This window comes from Jatropha curcas, chromosome 7, assembly GCF_041381405.1.
Source record: "Jatropha curcas cultivar XTBG-Jc1 chromosome 7, XTBG_Jcur_1.0, whole genome shotgun sequence".
In the NCBI taxonomy this organism is placed as follows: domain Eukaryota; kingdom Viridiplantae; phylum Streptophyta; class Magnoliopsida; order Malpighiales; family Euphorbiaceae; genus Jatropha; species Jatropha curcas.
Window position 1 is genome coordinate 344,675 of NC_143157.1, and position 21,531 is coordinate 366,205.

General features: G+C 33.3%; 3 long non-coding RNA genes across 3 annotated transcripts; all 3 read right to left on the reverse strand.

Moving 5' to 3' along the window:
- Window positions 1-1,448: 1,448 nt before the first annotated feature.
- Window positions 1,449-3,865, reverse strand: LOC149494499 (uncharacterized). The gene is made up of 3 exons (XR_016321817.1): window positions 3,459-3,865; window positions 2,430-2,512; window positions 1,449-1,619 (listed from the first exon to the last, which is right to left on the reverse strand). It is a non-coding gene; the product is annotated as an uncharacterized LOC149494499 (long non-coding RNA).
- A 3,950-nt stretch (window positions 3,866-7,815) lies between these two features.
- LOC149494500 (uncharacterized) lies at window positions 7,816-10,232 on the reverse strand. The gene is made up of 3 exons (XR_016321809.1): window positions 9,826-10,232; window positions 8,797-8,879; window positions 7,816-7,986 (listed from the first exon to the last, which is right to left on the reverse strand). It is a non-coding gene; the product is annotated as an uncharacterized LOC149494500 (long non-coding RNA).
- Window positions 10,233-16,430: 6,198 nt separating this feature from the next.
- Window positions 16,431-18,565, reverse strand: LOC149494501 (uncharacterized). Its single transcript, XR_016321826.1, has 3 exons — window positions 18,447-18,565; window positions 18,310-18,376; window positions 16,431-16,667 (listed from the first exon to the last, which is right to left on the reverse strand). It is a non-coding gene; the product is annotated as an uncharacterized LOC149494501 (long non-coding RNA).
- Window positions 18,566-21,531: the final 2,966 nt, after the last annotated feature.

Sequence of the window (21,531 nt, forward strand, 5' to 3'; positions counted from 1 at the left end):
TAGCTAATAGCCATAGAGCATTAAAGTAATTCTATCATCAACTCTTTGGTATCTTCATAAAAAGACATTTCATCATTCTAAACCTATTTGTCATTCATCTTCTTAAATGCTTCTATTATCACTATATTTTAATTGTAATTAATAGGAGCAAACATTAAATATTTAAAAAATTCAATTTTTATTAAATATATATCAAATATAGATGCATAAATACTTTTGCCTTACACATTTTTAATTTACAAACTATAGATTGCCAAAATATTCCTCGGCAAATAAACTCTTTGTTGAATTTTGAGTTCTTCAATATTTCACAATTTAAAGTTACTAAGTTTAACTGACCATCCAAAAATTGCCGAAAAACTTCTTTGCAAATAATTGTTTGTGAAATTTTAAGTTCTTCCAATTTACACACTTTCAATTTACCAACTTTAACTAGCCATCTACAAATAACGAGAATATGTCTTTTGAGTTTTTCTACCTTGCAAGCTTTCTAATTACCAACATTAACTAACCATCTACAAATTATCAAGACATATTTGTTCAAAATCAGTTGTTAGGAGACCAAGTTAGCTAAGTCTGTTAGAAATATCATACAAGTCAAAAATCGCTAAGTTGTTTCCTTTTTTATTTCGGAGAAATTTTTACTAAATACATATTCTTAATAATAGCAATTGCGCCCAGTAGACATGCATATTTATTGGTTTCTCTATGAACCATTGTGACTTATAATCTTTTAAATACTAAATATATAAAATGATAAATCATCATAATTTTTTATCATTTGTAGCGATGGATATTCTAGATAATAATCAATATTTACTACTAGAATATTTATTTGCAAATCACTTATTTTTAAAATTTTAAGTCTCTTCGCTTTGCACGCTTTAAAATAACTAATTTTAACTAACCACAACAAATTGTTAGAATATTTCTTCCTAAATCAATCGTTTCTGAAAATTTGAATTCTTCCACCTTGCATGCTTTAAAGTTACCAACTTTAACTATCTAAAAATTGCTAGAAACATTTTTCTATAATCAATTATTTTCAAAAACTATAATGTTTATATATAATATAAGCAATTAACCTAATGAAATTACTTAAAAAATTACCTTAAAGCAAAACATGAGATTAATATAAACAGTTGTGGTAGTTAAAGAAAAGTTTACAATTAATATTAGCGAAGGTCAAATGAAATTGATAAATTTATATTAATTAATAAAATATATGTTAGAAGTTTTAATTATGAATTTTTTTTCTCATACCAATATATATATCCTACCATTGTATATTTAGACAGACTATCTGTCATGACCCATTTCCGTGGGTCGGACCGGCACTAGGACCTGGGTGGGCTTAAGGCCCCCGAAGCCCGTAGTAAGCCTAACTTATTTAAATCTCACAGTCTATTCATAATTATGGATTCAGGCCCATTAACTTATTATACATATGCATTCAAAATACAATTCATATATTTAATATGGACTTTATTATTTATTTACAACCCAACTGGAATACAATTGCGGAACTCTACCTTTATATTTACATCGTTATTTCTATCCTTAACAGTCTTCTACAATAAGTGTCTCAACTCTACAAGGCTTTTCTTTCTTTCTATTACCTGGAAAAAAAATAGTAGGCAGGGGTGAGCGCCAAACTCAATGAGTAGGGTTAGATAACCCTCTCACCCCACACAATCACACAGATGCTAAATATTTTTATCTAGTTACCGTTTAATTATATGATCATGCATTTTGTCACACAAATGGCAATACAACAGCAATCACAAGTATCATCACCTTCATATAATCACATCACATGGAAATTAGTCAGTGGCACCACCTGAAACCCCAACGAGCCGTCCTCACACATGGCTCGCCCTCTCATACATGTGCACCGGGGAGCCGATCCCCCATACGGCCAACTGGTCTAATCCTCACTGACCAGTCCTCTCATTGTTTTTCCATTCTCTCTTTTCTTTTCCATACCCACAGGAGGCAACCCGGTGGTCTCCATCCAATCTAGATCATCAAGTGCTCACAACAGGAGGCCACCCTGCGGGCTACAATCAAATCTAGATTATCAGGTGCGCAACAACAAGAAGCCATCCTGTGGTTTTCCATACAATCCATATCATCAGGTGCACACGGGGGAGCCGATCTCCCATTTTTCTGGCCGACGGTCAAATTTCATATCATATCATATTCAGGATCCATATCACAGACCGTCCTCACAAACCCATGGTGGTCCACGTCATCCCAATTCCACACAAACAAGGCACAGTGTATTCACAGCACAAGTAATCAAACAATTTTTAATATCAACAAATGGTGCATCATAATATGGCAATTCAATAAAATAATGCATGATAACATTTAGCCGTGAATGCATGAATGCAGGCGGATGATACTAGTTATCTAACACTACTCACTGTTTTTGTTGTCCTTAAAAGGACTGCCTTTCCTATTGTGCGCTCCCAGCCTTTGTCTTCACAGTCCGAGACTTTATACGTTTCTATATAATAAGAAAATTCTACATAAGAATTCTAATTTGGGAAAAGCAGTTTACATTCATTTATTTGTTTTCGTTACTCGTCGGTTCACTAACTTATCAAACTAAACTGTATATCTATAGTGCATCTTTATTTGATTTAGTTCTTCTAATTTATTCATTGAGTAGAACGTCTAATTATTTGGTAATTAATATTTTATGATAATACTAATCAAAACATTAATATGATTAATGATAATAATATTAATAATGATAATGCGATTGATCATATAATATTCATAACATTAATAACTTTAGTCGGTATTTAATTCCCTGAACTACATATAAATTCGTTCCTCTTGTTTATTTATTTATTTGATTATTTATCACTCTCATAATCTTATTCTATATTTTTAATTTCTATGAATAATTTAATCGCTATAAGTAATTTAATTTCTAAAATACAATTTATTTTCTAACGACTTTTCGGCAGCATCCCCCCTAAAAATTGGATTATCCACTGGTAAAATATCAACATTATATCAATTAATTCCAAACCACACAGCCCATCCATCGGGCAATCAACTCAATCAACAAATCCCATCCTCCACATTTTCCGTACCAACATACATTTATAAATTTTCTTTAATTCCATACATCTGACTTATCTGACTTTTCAATTAATTTAGGTTAATACCGTATTAAATTTTAACTAAATATTGTTAATAAATTAATAAATCAACACGAATTGCTTTTAATTTAACTCCTCAAAATTTAGTTCATACTGTATTTACTTTCTATATTTCATTAATCAATAATTCAATACTACTTAAATTAATTTTCACCACATAAAATTAATTAACTACGCAAAATGACTAAAATTAAGTTAACTAAATTAATGAACTAAATTAATTAACTACAATAATTAAATTTAATTCAAGTAACGAAAATCATTAAAATTAATTTTTACCTCAAAATATAAATTTGTCGAATTTTCGCTAGATCGGAGATTTTTACACGTGCCAGATCGAAGAGCAGTAGCTGCCAGTGGCCGGATCCGACTGACAGTGCCGGAGAGAGGCGGAGACGGCGCGAAGAAGCTGGACAGGCTCGTTCCTGGTGGTCGGAGGCACACTGGAGCGGCGACAGGGCGGTGGCGCGACAGATCCGTTGAGGCGCGATGCAGTCCTCTCTAGGCTGCTGTCTCCGCTTGGTTCGAGCGGAGGGAGGGGCGGAACGGCAAGCTTGCCGAGGTCGAGCTGTCGCGGGGAGCAGCGGTGGCGCGCGAGGAGGTCCGATCAGCTGGGGGTGTCGCGCGACGCTGCTGCTGTTTTGCCTCGTCAAGAACACAGACGCAGTGAAGGGAAAAGAAGGAAAGAAAAAAGAAGAAGAAGAAGAAGAAGAAGAAGAAGAAGAAGGGAGGAGCAGTGGCTGGGGAGGTTGTCGGTGAACTGGAGGCGCAGGACTCCATGAGTGAGGGAGATAAGCGTTGAATATAGAGAGGAGGAAGTTTCTAGATGTTTTGGGTCGAACCGGTTCGATTCGATTCGATTCGGCCCAAATCTTTGGTTTTCAACTGGTTTTCGGCTTTTTCAATCGATTTTCGGTTCGGTTTCTCACAGTATTCGCACTAAAATATTAATATTAATTTCCAAGCTGTCGGTTCATTAAATTTAATTAGATAATGTTTGAAAATAAAAATTCAGGGTATTACAATCTCCCCCCCTTAAGACAATTCATCCTCGAATTGAATCTAATGGGAAAGAATAAGAATGGACGCATGGAAAATTGTAAAGTTATAAGGAATTGCTTCCAATACCAAGGAGACAGCTCAAAAACGAAAATACAGGTCAAGGGAATAAAGTGAGTGGGGTATTCTGATTGTACGTCTACCGCTATAGGAAGCTTTATTACTTAATCTCCAAACTATCATACAGACTGTTGCTAGAAAATCTTTCTTTAAATAAAAATCTTGCCATTAAACGAGTTTTATAATAAAAGGCTTAATACATATATTTTTCCAAAATTAAATTTTATTACACATTTCTTTATGAAAACCAAATATAATTTGCAAAAAGCAAAACAATTTGAAATTTAATTTATTTATAATCAAAATAGAGTTATTTAACGTACATATGTTATGACTAAATCTTTTCTTACTCAAAACTGAAAAAAATGTTACCTTAATCCAAAATTTTAAGAAAAATTTTCTTATAACTCTCATTGTCTATATTATCATATGGTTACTCGAGCTCACTCTATCAGTTCCTTTTATACACGTCCTCTATCCTTATCGTACGCTAGCGGAATTATTTAAATAGTTCATTTACTAAGAACATCCCTGCACTATTGGTTATCTTTCTCTATAGGGATCTCCACACCTTCTATTTAATTGCCGTACTTACTTCTAACACTTATTCCTTTAATTATCTTAACATGTATCATTAAAAGTTGACTTTCATAATAACATTTCATTTCACTTATGTTGCTTATTAATTTATCCTAAGGATATTGAAGCATACTTATTAAATATTCCATCCACTTAATTTCTTTATACTATTAATCATTATTTTTCATGGCTTATCCGATCACCATTATTTCAACCTAATATTTATTACTTGCCCCAACTATTTACCTTTTACCCGATACCTATCAATATATAAAAGTCCTCAATGAAATTTCTTAAGTCCCGACTTCATGTCACCTTACAATCCAAATATTACATATATATATATATATATATATATATATATATATATATATATATATATATATATATATATATATATATATATATATATATTAATCAAATTCTGCTGTCAGCTAAAGAATTTATTCGTTTCTATATGGAACTTCAGTTTATGCCTTAATTATGAAATACTAGCAAGGCCCTAATTAGCCTTTATAATACTTAAGCTAATCGTTTAATTTTTCCATCCAAGTTTCAAAATATAGTATCAATTTATTTATCTCATCCTCAACTAATATCAATTAATAACTGTACATTTCACTACTTTAATAACTATTCTCAGACTTTCCTCTTGAAATTTAATTGTTTACTAAATTTATGGGCTGTTTACATCTACTACTGTTATCATTTTCAGATAGCCCCCTAATCAATTTAAGCATTGTCTCACAGAAGGATCAACTTCGAATATTCTTTTTCTTTGCTGCCAGCCATCCTGTCAGGATTTAAATTTATAAATTGTAATATTTATCAACTTTGTCACATACTTACATTGTATTGTATTAACATATCTTTTACTCCAAAACATCCTCTAATGGGGAATAGTTTTCTTATGATTTCGTAAATTACTTGACAATTTAAGTTTCCACATCAAGTCTTTTTACTTCTGTAGTCACAATTTACTACAGTTAAAAAGGCATAGTACTCAAAATTTCTATTTTTAATATATCTATTTTTAAGTTTCACTGCTTTATATCTCTTATTCCCAAGTTAATTCTACAGTAGATAAATTAATTGACCATATTATCGTCATCGGCTTTTCTATGATTTAACATCCCCTAGTATTATCCTAATTCTTTAGCCTTTTGATTCATTTTCATCTTTCTTTTATCCTTCATATCTCCTTAGTGTACCCAACCTCATTTAAGTCTTATCCGTAAAAAAAAGTTTTAAGGATGGGTACATGAATCTAAGGCGTAAAACCATTATTTTACACAAAATTTAATTCCATCCTAAGGTCACTGCTTCTCAAATTTCTTTATTCTAATTTTTCAATCTCTATTTCAATATTATGAGTTATCTTTGACCTTTATTCTCTTCCAAATTTATTAACTTTTATTTTATTTAGCACCTCGATCTAATTTCGCACTTAATTCTTTTAAGCAGATTTTATATAAGTGTTCTTTAAATTTAATAAGTAGTATTAGTCCTTTCTACATAACTCTCTACCTAGATACATCCAATTTCCTTAATTTATTAAGCTTTCTTATAGCATCCACGTTCCTTTCCCCATTCATTCCCCATTTGTGATTTAAAGTTATTCACCATCTTCTACATTCATTTTATTATAATAGATTCATAATTATTTCATGGCTTGTAATTACTTCTATTAACTATTAGTCAATCTTTTCCTTATTAATCAAATTTTCACTTCACAACTTTTGCCCAATTATTCACTAACCACTTTAATTCTATATTAAAACACCCAAAATTTTACCCTTCATACTAATTGTTCAAAGGAAGTTTTACCTGCTTCTTTATCATGTTTACATTATTTTATATTGCTATAATTAATTTGACCTATTCAGTTAACATTATGTTCTTCACATTCAAGCACATAATTCATTTAACATTTTCTTTTATATTCTTAAGTTTCGCCTTGAATAATTGAGGATTTCTTGTCTATTATGATTATTTGTCTTAGATCCTCCTTTTCTAACCCTTGATTTAATTTAAATTACCATTTTCACTTTTTAATCCCTAACAGTAACATTTCTAGAATGTAATCTATATCTGAATTGACATTTTCTTTCAGATTCCTATTCTATACGATTTATTAACTTATCAGTATTAATTTCTATAGGCCTAATTTAGTCCTCGGGATAGACAATATGATAAAAATTTAATCAAACATGCAATCATTGTAAATAATTTAAATTTTAAAATCAGATAAATTTTTGACATGCCGACAAAATAATAAAACCAAACAATTAATTGCAACTTCAAAACAATTTCCAATAAGCAAATAATAAAACATGCTTCTCAAATCATAGTTCAAATAAATTTACTTTCTTATTGTCTTTAAAACTCCGACTCCTTTTCTAAATAATTTCAAATAATTTTCGAAGCAGTGTCTCCTGTCGAATCATGGTGTACTGGGTGATCAGGCCATTACACCAATATCCAACTGATCTTCTGCTTCAAAATAAATGGAGGGGATTTAGCAAAACTCAAAGTATTTATTTTATAAACGTCAGTTACCCGGACTCTTTTTATAATTCACTATTATTTCTGTAATTTTAATTCTCGTCCTAAGTTTCATATAGATTTCCTTCCATCCTCATGCACGATGCGTCCATCGGCACTAAAATGGAATTCAATCCCGACTACAGCTCCTTTGTTGGTTACGGCCGATCCCAACATAGGAGTTCTCTATTTAATTTCCTATGTTCCGCAATTGATTCCTAAGGCCCAACTTATGCTCTGATACCAACTTTGTCATGACCCATTTCCGTGGGTCGGACCGGCACTAGGACCTGGGTGGGCTTAAGGCCCCCGAAGCCCGTAGTAAGCCTAACTTATTTAAATCTCACAGTCTATTCATAATTATGGATTCAGGCCCATTAACTTATTATACATATGCATTCAAAATACAATTCATATATTTAATATGGACTTTATTATTTATTTACAACCCAACTGGAATACAATTGCGGAACTCTACCTTTATATTTACATCGTTATTTCTATCCTTAACAGTCTTCTACAATAAGTGTCTCAACTCTACAAGGCTTTTCTTTCTTTCTATTACCTGGAAAAAAAATAGTAGGCAGGGGTGAGCGCCAAACTCAATGAGTAGGGTTAGATAACCCTCTCACCCCACACAATCACACAGATGCTAAATATTTTTATCTAGTTACCGTTTAATTATATGATCATGCATTTTGTCACACAAATGGCAATACAACAGCAATCACAAGTATCATCACCTTCATATAATCACATCACATGGAAATTAGTCAGTGGCACCACCTGAAACCCCAACGAGCCGTCCTCACACATGGCTCGCCCTCTCATACATGTGCACCGGGGAGCCGATCCCCCATACGGCCAACTGGTCTAATCCTCACTGACCAGTCCTCTCATTGTTTTTCCATTCTCTCTTTTCTTTTCCATACCCACAGGAGGCAACCCGGTGGTCTCCATCCAATCTAGATCATCAAGTGCTCACAACAGGAGGCCACCCTGCGGGCTACAATCAAATCTAGATTATCAGGTGCGCAACAACAAGAAGCCATCCTGTGGTTTTCCATACAATCCATATCATCAGGTGCACACGGGGGAGCCGATCTCCCATTTTTCCGGCCGACGGTCAAATTTCATATCATATCATATTCAGGATCCATATCACAGACCGTCCTCACAAACCCATGGTGGTCCACGTCATCCCAATTCCACACAAACAAGGCACAGTGTATTCACAGCACAAGTAATCAAACAATTTTTAATATCAACAAATGGTGCATCATAATATGGCAATTCAATAAAATAATGCATGATAACATTTAGCCGTGAATGCATGAATGCAGGCGGATGATACTAGTTATCTAACACTACTCACTGTTTTTGTTGTCCTTAAAAGGACTGCCTTTCCTATTGTGCGCTCCCAGCCTTTGTCTTCACAGTCCGAGACTTTATACGTTTCTATATAATAAGAAAATTCTACATAAGAATTCTAATTTGGGAAAAGCAGTTTACATTCATTTATTTGTTTTCGTTACTCGTCGGTTCACTAACTTATCAAACTAAACTGTATATCTATAGTGCATCTTTATTTGATTTAGTTCTTCTAATTTATTCATTGAGTAGAACGTCTAATTATTTGGTAATTAATATTTTATGATAATACTAATCAAAACATTAATATGATTAATGATAATAATATTAATAATGATAATGCGATTGATCATATAATATTCATAACATTAATAACTTTAGTCGGTATTTAATTCCCTGAACTACATATAAATTCGTTCCTCTTGTTTATTTATTTATTTGATTATTTATCACTCTCATAATCTTATTCTATATTTTTAATTTCTATGAATAATTTAATCGCTATAAGTAATTTAATTTCTAAAATACAATTTATTTTCTAACGACTTTTCGGCAGCATCCCCCCTAAAAATTGGATTATCCACTGGTAAAATATCAACATTATATCAATTAATTCCAAACCACACAGCCCATCCATCGGGCAATCAACTCAATCAACAAATCCCATCCTCCACATTTTCCGTACCAACATACATTTATAAATTTTCTTTAATTCCATACATCTGACTTATCTGACTTTTCAATTAATTTAGGTTAATACCGTATTAAATTTTAACTAAATATTGTTAATAAATTAATAAATCAACACGAATTGCTTTTAATTTAACTCCTCAAAATTTAGTTCATACTGTATTTACTTTCTATATTTCATTAATCAATAATTCAATACTACTTAAATTAATTTTCACCACATAAAATTAATTAACTACGCAAAATGACTAAAATTAAGTTAACTAAATTAATGAACTAAATTAATTAACTACAATAATTAAATTTAATTCAAGTAACGAAAATCATTAAAATTAATTTTTACCTCAAAATATAAATTTGTCGAATTTTCGCTAGATCGGAGATTTTTACACGTGCCAGATCGAAGAGCAGTAGCTGCCAGTGGCCGGATCCGACTGACAGTGCCGGAGAGAGGCGGAGACGGCGCGAAGAAGCTGGACAGGCTCGTTCCTGGTGGTCGGAGGCACACTGGAGCGGCGACAGGGCGGTGGCGCGACAGATCCGTTGAGGCGCGATGCAGTCCTCTCTAGGCTGCTGTCTCCGCTTGGTTCGAGCGGAGGGAGGGGCGGAACGGCAAGCTTGCCGAGGTCGAGCTGTCGCGGGGAGCAGCGGTGGCGCGCGAGGAGGTCCGATCAGCTGGGGGTGTCGCGCGACGCTGCTGCTGTTTTGCCTCGTCAAGAACACAGACGCAGTGAAGGGAAAAGAAGGAAAGAAAAAAGAAGAAGAAGAAGAAGAAGAAGAAGAAGAAGAAGGGAGGAGCAGTGGCTGGGGAGGTTGTCGGTGAACTGGAGGCGCAGGACTCCATGAGTGAGGGAGATAAGCGTTGAATATAGAGAGGAGGAAGTTTCTAGATGTTTTGGGTCGAACCGGTTCGATTCGATTCAATTCGGCCCAAATCTTTGGTTTTCAACTGGTTTTCGGCTTTTTCAATCGATTTTCGGTTCGGTTTCTCACAGTATTCGCACTAAAATATTAATATTAATTTCCAAGCTGTCGGTTCATTAAATTTAATTAGATAATGTTTGAAAATAAAAATTCAGGGTATTACACTATCAACACTAAAGAAGTTTGTTTGTACATGAAGAATGCAAAATATATCAATTATAAGGTGGTAAAAATGACATTTTCCTCTAACTAATGCCCTAAAGCCTCATTCTAATGAACACTAATTTTCTCTTTTAGTGAAAATTTTGCCCCCAAATTGGATCCATATTCTAGAACATGGTGGGGTTGTCACTAGAAGTTGAAAGGAATCTCCCTTATACATATTTTGGTGTGAAATTATTGAACTAGTATAGTTTAGTTTTAGTAAGTTTTGGACAACTAAATTTCTAAGTTCAAACATTAGCTCTTCCTTTGCCCCAAACGTGGATCTATGGAAATGGTTTTAGAACATGGTGGGATTGTCATAAGAAGTGGAAAAGAGGCCACCTTTATGCATCTTTTGGTGTGAAGATTTTGAATTAGTACATTTCACTTTGTTGAGTTATGAACAACTAAATTTCTAATTTAAATATTATCTCTTCCTTTGCCCTTGTTGTAGGATTGTCATTAGAAGTAGAAAGGCGGCCACTCTTATGCACCCTTTGGTATGGAGGTTATGAACCAATACAATTCATCTTCAGTGAGTTGTGAATAATTAAATTTCAAGTTCAAATATTAGGTTTTCATTTGCCCCTAATATGTATCCGTGGAAATGTTTTAGAACATGGGATTATCACTAGAACTGTAAAGGAGGTCACATTTATGCACTTTTTGGTGTGAAAGTTATGAACTAGTACAATTCAACTTTGGTGAGTTTGGATAACTAAATTTTTTTTTTTAGTTTTCATCTTTTCAAATTTATTATATTGAAAAATTGCTCAACAATTTCTATTACAGCTTTGGTTCAAAGGAGTTTGTGAAGGAAATTAAACGAGAGAGAAGCAGCTGAAGTAAGAATTAAGGTTGGAGATAAAAAATGAATAGGAGTCTGTGAACGTTCTGAACAAGTACAATTCAACTTTGGTGAGATATAGACAACTAAATTTCTATGTTCAAATGTTAGTTATTCCTTTTATCTTTAGATTTTTATTTTAATTTGTACCTAATTTTGTGTAATATGTCTTTTTTATTTTTTTAAATTTATTTATTGAAAAGTTGCTCAATAAAATTACACGAGAAAGAAGCAGTTGTAGTAGGAATTAAGGCTATAGATAAGAGTGAAAAGGAGTCTTGTGAAGGTTTTGAACCAGTACAATTTAACTTTGGTGAGCTATGGACAGCTAAATTTCGACATTCAAATATTAGTTATTCCTTTTAGCTTTAGCTTTTTTAATTTGTATCTAATTTTGTGTGATGTGTGTTTTTTGTTTTTATCTTTTTTTAAATTTGTTTTATTGAAAAGTTCCTCAACAATTGCTATTACGACTTTAATTTATCTGAGGGAGGGAGAGTTTCTAAGGAATTAAATGAGAAAGAAGCAGCTGAAGTAGGAATTAAGGTTGGAGATAAGAATGAAAATGAGTCTAAGTAGAGATGGAAGCGAGGCTAGTACCCATGAATTTTGAGCTACTAGAACCCATATCCATTTAGAATTTCACTACTTATACCAATCATAAATCTGTTTAAATATCTATTTAAGTACTCGTATTCGAACCTGTTTAAAATTATGTCAACTACTTAAATTCATCCCCAAACTTTCACTAAAATCCTTGCACCTCAACACCATAGAAAGTAGACGGTCACTTGATTTCTAATGAAGAAAATGGTTTGACATTTTTTATAGGAATGATATTACATTGTGGATTTAAAGAAGTAGACATGTCCTCATGTTATTTGTGCTTTTATGTATAGGGTGGCCACGGTTTCGATTCTAAAATCGACGGTTCTGATTTCAGAAAATGTGAAACCGGAACCGAACTAGAAACTAACGATTTTGGTTACTACTTACTTCACTTAGTTGTTATTTCCAAAAATTAAGTTCCCTAATTATCCTCTTGGGGTTTAAAGAAATCAAAGCCTAAGTAGTTCCTACTTCCCTCACGTAATCATTATTTCCATCGGTTGATATTCTCGTTGAGAACCCATTGTAAAGATCTATAAATCTTCACTTTCTTTGGTATTCTCTTATGCCCTTAGTATGGCCTTAGTCCAATCATCCACGCATGATTATGCTTCTATTGATTCAAGTGTCATCCTATATTGTGTTTCATCAAACATATTTCCTCACTCACTAAAAGTTTATTCAACCGCAACGCCGAGACTGGTGTTGCCAAAATTTATTTTGCAATTAGTGCAAGGGTTGGAAATGTATTGGCGTGACGACTCCACCAATTTAGAATTGAAAATTTTGTTACCTACAAAACTATCACCAAACACGAAACCTATGGTAAGATAAGTATCAAGTTTCGGAATAGCACCGGAACCGGATCCCCTAGGTCTTTTTTTGTCTTGGTAATAATAGACGTTCAACAACACTTACCTTTCAGTTGCAAATGATGTATTATGAACTTGAGAACAATCAAAAGAAGTAGATGAACCAAAATATTGAACAAATTCAATATATAAATCTATAATATTTTTATTAACTTCATTTAATACTACATTTATATTAACATTGTCTTCTACATCAAGATTTAATATTTCATAATAAAGAGCTAAATAATTATATACAACTATAAGTTTGCATTTAGGATGAAACACAAGCAACAAGAAAATGAATGATATATTTTTAAAATAAACTAACCATTTTTCTTTCATTGATAAAATATAACTTTTCTTTAATAATACATCATTTTCAAATTCTTGAAGTGCACTAACAATATTAATGCATATAGTAAAAAAATAAATGAGATGTGGGATAATAAAACCCCTTAAAAGTATGTGTAGTATCATTGAATACCAAAATTTTTGCATAAATTTCTGAAATTTATGGATAAAAATTTGTTGGAATCCTTGTAATTAAAGTAAACATTGTGTTTCCTAGTTTAGGTTTATTCCTAATTAGAGAAAATATTGTCTTTCCTAGTTTAGGTTTATTCATATTTAGATTACTTCCTATATTGGAACAATCTTTTGTATATATATAGTGAAATTGAGGTTGAAAGACATAACACAATAGAAAGAAATACAACATATTCTTTCCTTTAATTTCTACATGGTATCAGAGCCATTGCCGTGAATTTTTCAGCATCGGTCTCAGTTTGCGAAGTGGTCTGAGATACACATAGCACTACTGGAAGTGGGAGTTGGTCGTCACCGCCCGCCTCAGAAGGAAAAGCGACCGCCAATCGACCCTCTGTCTAAACCGCATTGTCGTCCAACCACGCGCGTGTGCACACACGCCTCCAAAAGTTTCTGGCCGGTCTTCATGCACCAGCGCGTGCTGCTATTTTCGGTGAGCTCCGTCAATGTTTCTTGTTCCGGCGACCTCGACTCAGTGTGGCAACTTCGACTTACGGGTTTTTCAGCACCAGTTTTACTTTTTGTAATTTTTTTCCCTTTTTTTTGGTTTATTTCCACCACTGCTACCGTTTGAGTTTTTTCTACAAATATGGATGATGGAAAGAAGGTAGATATGGGTTTTCACTCAGAGAGCCCCTCACTTCAGATTAGTCCAGTGAAGTTAGCTTGATTCATCCTCAACTCAGACTGCAACCTCTAATTTTGTTAATTCAGGTAATGCTTTTCTTACCTTTCTTGCAAAAATTGCAAAACCCTTTTGGGTTATAGATTCAGGAGTAAATAAACATAGAACAAGCTCTATAAAAGATTTCCTCACATATTCTAAGTATCAAAGCACAGACAAAATTCCCCATTGCGGATGGCTCCTTAGTACCGATTGCTGGCACGGGTTCTGTTGATTGCACTTCCAATATTAAACTCTCCTCCGTTCTCCATGTTCCTAGATTTCCTATTAATCTGTTATCTGTTAGCCTAATCACAAAAGCGCTTAATTGCAAAGTAACCTTTTACCCTACTCATTGTATATTTCAGGAACTGAACACAGGGAGAATGATTGGCAGTGGTAGCTTGCGCGATGGACTGTATCTGTTGGATGACGTTTGTCATTTTTCAAATTCAAGTACCAGTCAAGCTTTGTTAGGAACTTCTAGAAATCCTTCCCATGAAGTTATTCAATCACATAGGAGATTAGGACATCCCTCTTTTTCTATTTTAGGACGTTTATTTCCCACTTTGTTTACTAAGTGTGATTTTGATTCATTAGTATGTGATGCTTGTGAACTTGCCAAACACACCAGGCATACTTATTCTCCAATTAATAATAAAAATTTGATTCCTTTTGCTACTATTCATTCTAATGTATGGGGTCCTACTAAAATTGTCTCTCTTCTAGTTATAGATGGTTTGTGACCTTTATTGATTGTGGCACTAGATTGACTTGGGTTTATTTGATGAAAACAAAAAATGAAGTTTTTTCTTGTTTTCAGAACTTCTATAAAATGATTTGTACTCAGTTTGATGCACATGTTAAAATCCTAAGAACTGATAATGGTACTGAATACATGAATGTAGATTTTCGTACCTATTTAGGTTCTAATGGTATTATTCATCAAACTAGTTGTGTCAATACTAATGCTCAAAATGGAGTAGCAGAAAGGAAAAATAGGCATTTATTAGAAGTAACTAAGTCTCTTATGTTCACTATAAATCTTCCCAAATCATATTGGGGGGATGATATTTTGACTACTGCTTATCTTATCAATCGTATGCATCTTCATACTTAAAATTTTAAAACTCCATTAGAGCTTCTTCAAGGAAAAAACTCTTATATTGTACCTTCTAAAGTCTTTGGTTGTGTTTGTTTTGTTCATCAGAATGGTCTAAGCAAATTAGATCTTAGAGCCTTGAAGTGTGTGTTTGTTGGTTGCTCTATTACTCAAAAAGGATACAAGTGTTACCATCCTCCTTCTAGGAAATACTTTGTGAGTATGGATATTACCTTTCGAGAATTTGAATCTTATTTTCCTTCCTAGTCACCTCTTCAGGGGGAGAAATATCAAATGGAAGAGGTGGTGGATGACATTCCTTCCCAGGGAGAGATTTCTGTAGACATAGATAGTAAGAGAGAACAACCACCCAAACCTCTAGGAAGATTGGATAGACATGATTTGAAAACCTACACACGGCGGACTAATACAAATACAACCATGGAGCATGAGACCTCTGATCAACCATCCTCTCCAATTTCAGACCTTGAAAATACAGAAGAATAAGAACTTGGTGAGTCTTCTTTAATTCCTGTTGATTCTGATCCTAATCTTGATTCCAGTCCTTCTGACAATGACCTTGATATTCCTATTGCTCTTAGAAAAGGAGTTAGAACATGCACTAAACATCTAATCTCTCATTTTATCTCCTATAATGCTCTGTCCCCTTCCTATAGAGCCTTTGTTTTATTTGTTTCTTCTATTTCTATATTGCAGGATTGCCATGAGGCATTACATGACTCAAAATGGAAGGCTGCAATGGTTGAGGAGATGAGAGCTTTGGCAAAAAACGAGACATGGGATCTTGTAACTCCTCCACCCGGAAGAAGCCAGTTGGATGTAAATGGATGTTCACAGTTAAACATAGGGCAGATGGTTCAATTGAGAGGTACAAGGCTAGATTAGTAGCTAGAGGATTCAGTCAGACCTATGGAGTCGATTATCATGAAACATTTGCCCCTGTGGCCAAGATGAACACAATTAGAATTTTGTGGTCTTGTGCAGCTAATCTTGACTGGGAGTTACATCAATTTGATGTTAAAAACGCTTTTCTACATGGTGGTTTGAAAGAAGAGGTGTATATGGAGATTTGTAACATCCCTTCCCGGTCCACCCGTTAACTCAAATGAACCGAGCTGAGACGCTACAATCTGGTTGAACCTATGTCCTTTCATGCTAATATCATGTTGTATGCTGATTATGATGTCAAGCTGTTGCTTTTTACATTAGGAAAATATAGATATGTACTTAATATTTTTACAAGACATGATACTAATTTTCAAAATGAAATGGGCCCAACTGTGTGCCCTGTACATGCCATGATAAGGATAGACAGAATCAAAATATCCAAATGAGTAGCTACCCTGAAGACTGAGTCTTCCACAGATGAACTGCAGCAGTTGTAAGCTGATTCTCTACGGTCCAGTCTCGAAACCTACGAGTTAAATAAATAACTCGCTGAGCAAATAATGCTCAGTGGATATCTCAATTTAATAAGAAATAAAACAATAAACATATAAGCACACATATCATTATACTTTCATGATTTTACCTGCTGTTCATGATGCTGTATAAATTTTGCAACTTTTATTAACCATCGTATATACTTTATAAATAATAAATCACATAACTGCATGGCTCCATAAGGTTATAGTGAAACCAAAGTGATAAGAAAAACTGTGTGAACTGTATGAAACTGGATGAATACTGTATGGCTGGGCTGTTATGGCCCGTATATAAATCATATCCACTCAACAGCCTGTAGCTGGAGTACCAAACTGTATGGGGTGCAGATCTGCTATCCTATGTCGCGACATAGTCTTATCTACGTGGTTTCTGCCTAACCTTAATGGAGCATATTATGTGTATTGTGATAATACAAGAATTATTTAGAAAATATCTAATGAGGAATAATGCATACCATTGATAATGTATAAAGTAACTTGCATGGAAATACTCTAGCTATTGCACCCGCGATGCAATTCTTACTAATATTTATGTAACTAAATTTTACCATTCAGATTAAGGAAATTCTTAGTTTGAATTAAGTTCACTTAGAAGGTAAAATGCAGTAATAATTTTCGGGTGAATGAATCTACATATGCATTCCAACATCATTTCTAATGTGTTCTTGAAATCTGCCAGACAGCCTGTACATGTTTCACAAATCCTATCATAACTCTTTCTGTATACGTCCAATTTAGGTTATTCTAAATTCTATGGTTAGCTAACATCTTAAGGTACAAAGTTTTCTTCTATCACATCTCTTAATTACGTTGGCAAGGTAGTCACATATTGAGCTCAAGTAGCAACTGCCAGTCTGCCCTGCTGTTGGTTTCCAGCCTGCCCAGTTTATACTATTTTGGTCATATCTCTCAATTTATAACTCCAATTTAGGTGATTCTACATTCTGTGGTTAGCTAACACATTAGGCTACAAATTTGTCTTCTACCACATCTCTTAATTACGTTGGTAAGGTAGTCAAACATTGAGCTCAAGTAGCAACTGTCAGTCTGCCCTGCTGTTGGGTTCCAGCCTGCACAAGTTATACTATTTTGGTCACAGATCTCAATATATAACTCCAATTTAGGTGATTCTGCCTTCTATGGTTAGCTAACACATTAGGCTACAAATTTGTCTTCTACCACATCTCTTAATTACGTTGGTAAGGTAGGCGAATATTTACCGAAATGAGCAACTTCCAGTCCGTCCAGACTGTTGATTTCCAGCCTGCACAGTCTGTACTATTTTGGTCATATCTCTCAATTTATAACTCCAAATTAGGTGATTCAAGAACTCATGGACAGATAAAACATAGAGGAACAAATAACTCTTCTATACCACTTCCTAATTCCATCGTTAAACAGAGTCAAAATCAGGGTGAAGTTACTGGTCAATGGTCCAACAAACTGGGTTCAGCATGAAATCAATATCTACTTCATTCATTCAATTCATCCCATGCTTTATCACCATTTACAGACCTCTAATTCAACATTCAGCAATATATGTTTTCATTATCAACACACTACACAAGTTTTCATGCAAGAAAATGTGAAAAACTAAAAGAGATATCAAACCTTCAACCAAAAGAGCTTTAAATCCTCTTCTTAGCTTCCTTTTCTTCCAACTTTGAGTTCCCCTCTCCTATACATAATAACTCTTAGAAATCATCTAAAATATCACAAAAGTATGAAAATCAAGAAGGGCTACTTACTTGGATAGAGTTCTAGGTTGAATTTAGTGTTTAAATCACATGAAAATGGATGGAGAAAGGAAGGAGATGAAGAGAAAGATGAAAGGAGATGAAGAGGAAGATGAAGATGAAGAAGACGATGAAGATGAAGATGAAGAAAATGAAGAAGGCAAACTGAAATGGAAGTCTCGTGTAGTCCAAATTTATCTTTGATTGTGTGTTAAAAATTACCAAATAGTACCTATATTTTCCATATGTTACATTTTAATACCTAAACTTTATATTTTAGTGCAAGTAAGTCCTACTCCTTATACTTTGATCTTTTTGTTTCATTCAAGTAAGTCCACTTCTTTTACTTATTTAAGTTACATCCCATTCTACCCCACTCTGGATTTAAATGGCTCGAACTGGGTTCTTGTTCGGCCCAACTCGACTCGACTCTATGCAACGATTCGATTCAGTAGGATGTTACAAGATTCCTCCTGGATTTGATGATGACAAAACCAGAGAAAAAGTTTGCAACCTGAAGAAGTCATTATATGGGCTGAAACAATCACCGAGAGCATGGTTTGAAAGGTTTGGTAAAGCTATGCTTTTTTTCGAGTATATTTAGAGCAATGTTGATCATACTTTGTTCATTAAACATCATGAAGGTAAGATCACATTGCTTATTGATTATGTTAATGATATAGTGATGATTGGAAATAATGAAGAAGAAATGACTCACTTGAGAAATTTGTTAGCTAGGGAGTTTGAGATTAAGGATTTGGGAAAGTTGAGATATTTCCTTAGGATAGAAGTTGCCAACTCAGAAAAAGGGATTTTTATTTCTCAAAGAAAGTACATCCTTGATCTCCTTAAAGAAACTGGTATGTTGGGATGTAAACCTACAGAATCACCTATTGAAGCCAATCATAAGCTTCAAGCTGGAGTAGGAAGTTCAGTTGATGTTGGTAGGTATTAGAGATTGGTCGGGAGGTTGATTTACCTTGCCCATACTAGACCAGATATTGTATATGCTATAAGTTTAGTGAGTCAGTACATGCATGACCCTCGGGAGTCTCACTTAGAAGCTGTGCATCGGATTCTAAGATATTTAAAATCAGCTCCTAGTAGAGGACTTTTATTCTCTAAACATGGTCATTTAACAATAGCAGGCTATACAGATGCAGATTGGGCTGGTTCCCTTAATGATAGGAGATCAACCTCAGGTTATTGTGTTTTTGTTGGAGGAAACCTAGTCACATGGAGAAGCAAGAAGTAGGTTGTTGTTGCAAGGTCCAGTACAGAAGCTGAATATAGATCTATGACACAGGGAATTTGTGAAAGCCTATGGTTGCGTAGATTAATGGAAGAGTTAAAATTGGTTGAAACAACAAATATATCCTTGTTTTGTGACAGTAATGCAGCCATCAGTATTATGAATAATCCAGTCCAACATGATCGAACTAAGCACATTGAGATTGATAGGTACTTTATAAAGAGAAGATAGTTGAAGATTTTATAAGTGTCTCCTATATAGCTTCAAAAGAGCATCTGGCTGATGTTTTCACAAAGGGTTTACACAACAAGTTGTTTCATCCTTTAGTTTGCAAGTTGGGCATGAGTAATATCTATGCACCAACTTGAGGGGGAGTGTTGGAATCTTTATAATTAAAGTAAATATTGTGTTTCCTAGTTTAGGTTTATTCCTAATTAGAGTAAATATTTTCCTTCTTAATTTAGGTTTATTCCTATTTAGATTACTTTCTATATTGGAACAATCTTTTGTATATATATAGTGAAGTTGAGGTTGAAAAACATAACACAATAGAAAGAAATACCACATATTCTTTCCTTTAATTTCTTCAATTAATTTCTTCTACATTATAGTAAAAATTATTGAAAAGAACTCTCTATATGTAAAAGACTCGTTTAATGATTCATACATTGAATTCCAACGAGTAAGGACATCCTTTGAATAACTTTTTGGTTTTCTCTTATTTTTCTTACAAAATTTAGCCTAACTTTTCATTATTTGGAGATGTCCCCATATATATAAAATAGCTTTTTTAATGAAAAAATAAATTATTCAAGAATTCTACACCATCTTATGCATATAAATTTAAAATATGGCATGCACATGTAATATGAAAAAACTTTTCCACCAACATTAGGTTGACAAATTGTTTTAAGTTCAATCATTGATTTAGTGTTGGTGGAGGCATTATCAAATAAATTTGAAAAAAAATTTTTTGTCAATTTATATTTATCTAAAATTGAAATAATCATTATATATATATATATATATATATATATATATATATATATATATATATATATATATATATATATATATATATATATATATATATTATTTGTAGTTTGTTTATCATCAAAAACACGAAATGCAATAACTCTTTTTTGAATTTTCTAATCAACAGCAATCCAATAACATGTAATACATATAAAAGAATGCATTTACCAATGATCACTCTAAATATCACAACAAATTGAAACACAAATTTTTATTCTTGAAAATAGAAGTTCTAACTCTTTTTTTCTTTTTTATATAAAGAAATAATAGTTTGTTTAAAGTATTTCTTGACACTCTTTTAGTGGAAGGATTTAAAGTATTTTGACAATGTTGCTTAAAATCCACTTTTTCATAAAAACTAAAAGATAAATGTTTCACAGAAATCATTTTAACTAATTCTTTTTTTTTAAGAATATTGAAATAAGAAAAAGTTAAAAGATATGTACTAGGAAATTTGTGTTTGAGCTCGATCAATTCCTATATTTTTTTTATATTTTGCCTCCAAATGCTTTCAAAATGATCTAGAACCAACCGATTGTTTGTATTTATAAGATGCTCCATAATAATTGCAATTTATACAATAAAATTTGAGGCTTTTGAATTTCTTCGTGAAATAAATTGTGAATATGTTGGAATTGTCTTAGTCATCAAACCACTTGTGTACCTTGATCTTTCTCTTGTTGTAGTTGTCTTCATCATTAAATTTGTATTCTTGAGTTGGAACATCCAAATTTTCATTTGAATTCTCTCAATATCAAATTGGTCGAGAGTGATATTAAACATGCCTTTCATATGCATAGACGAGATTAG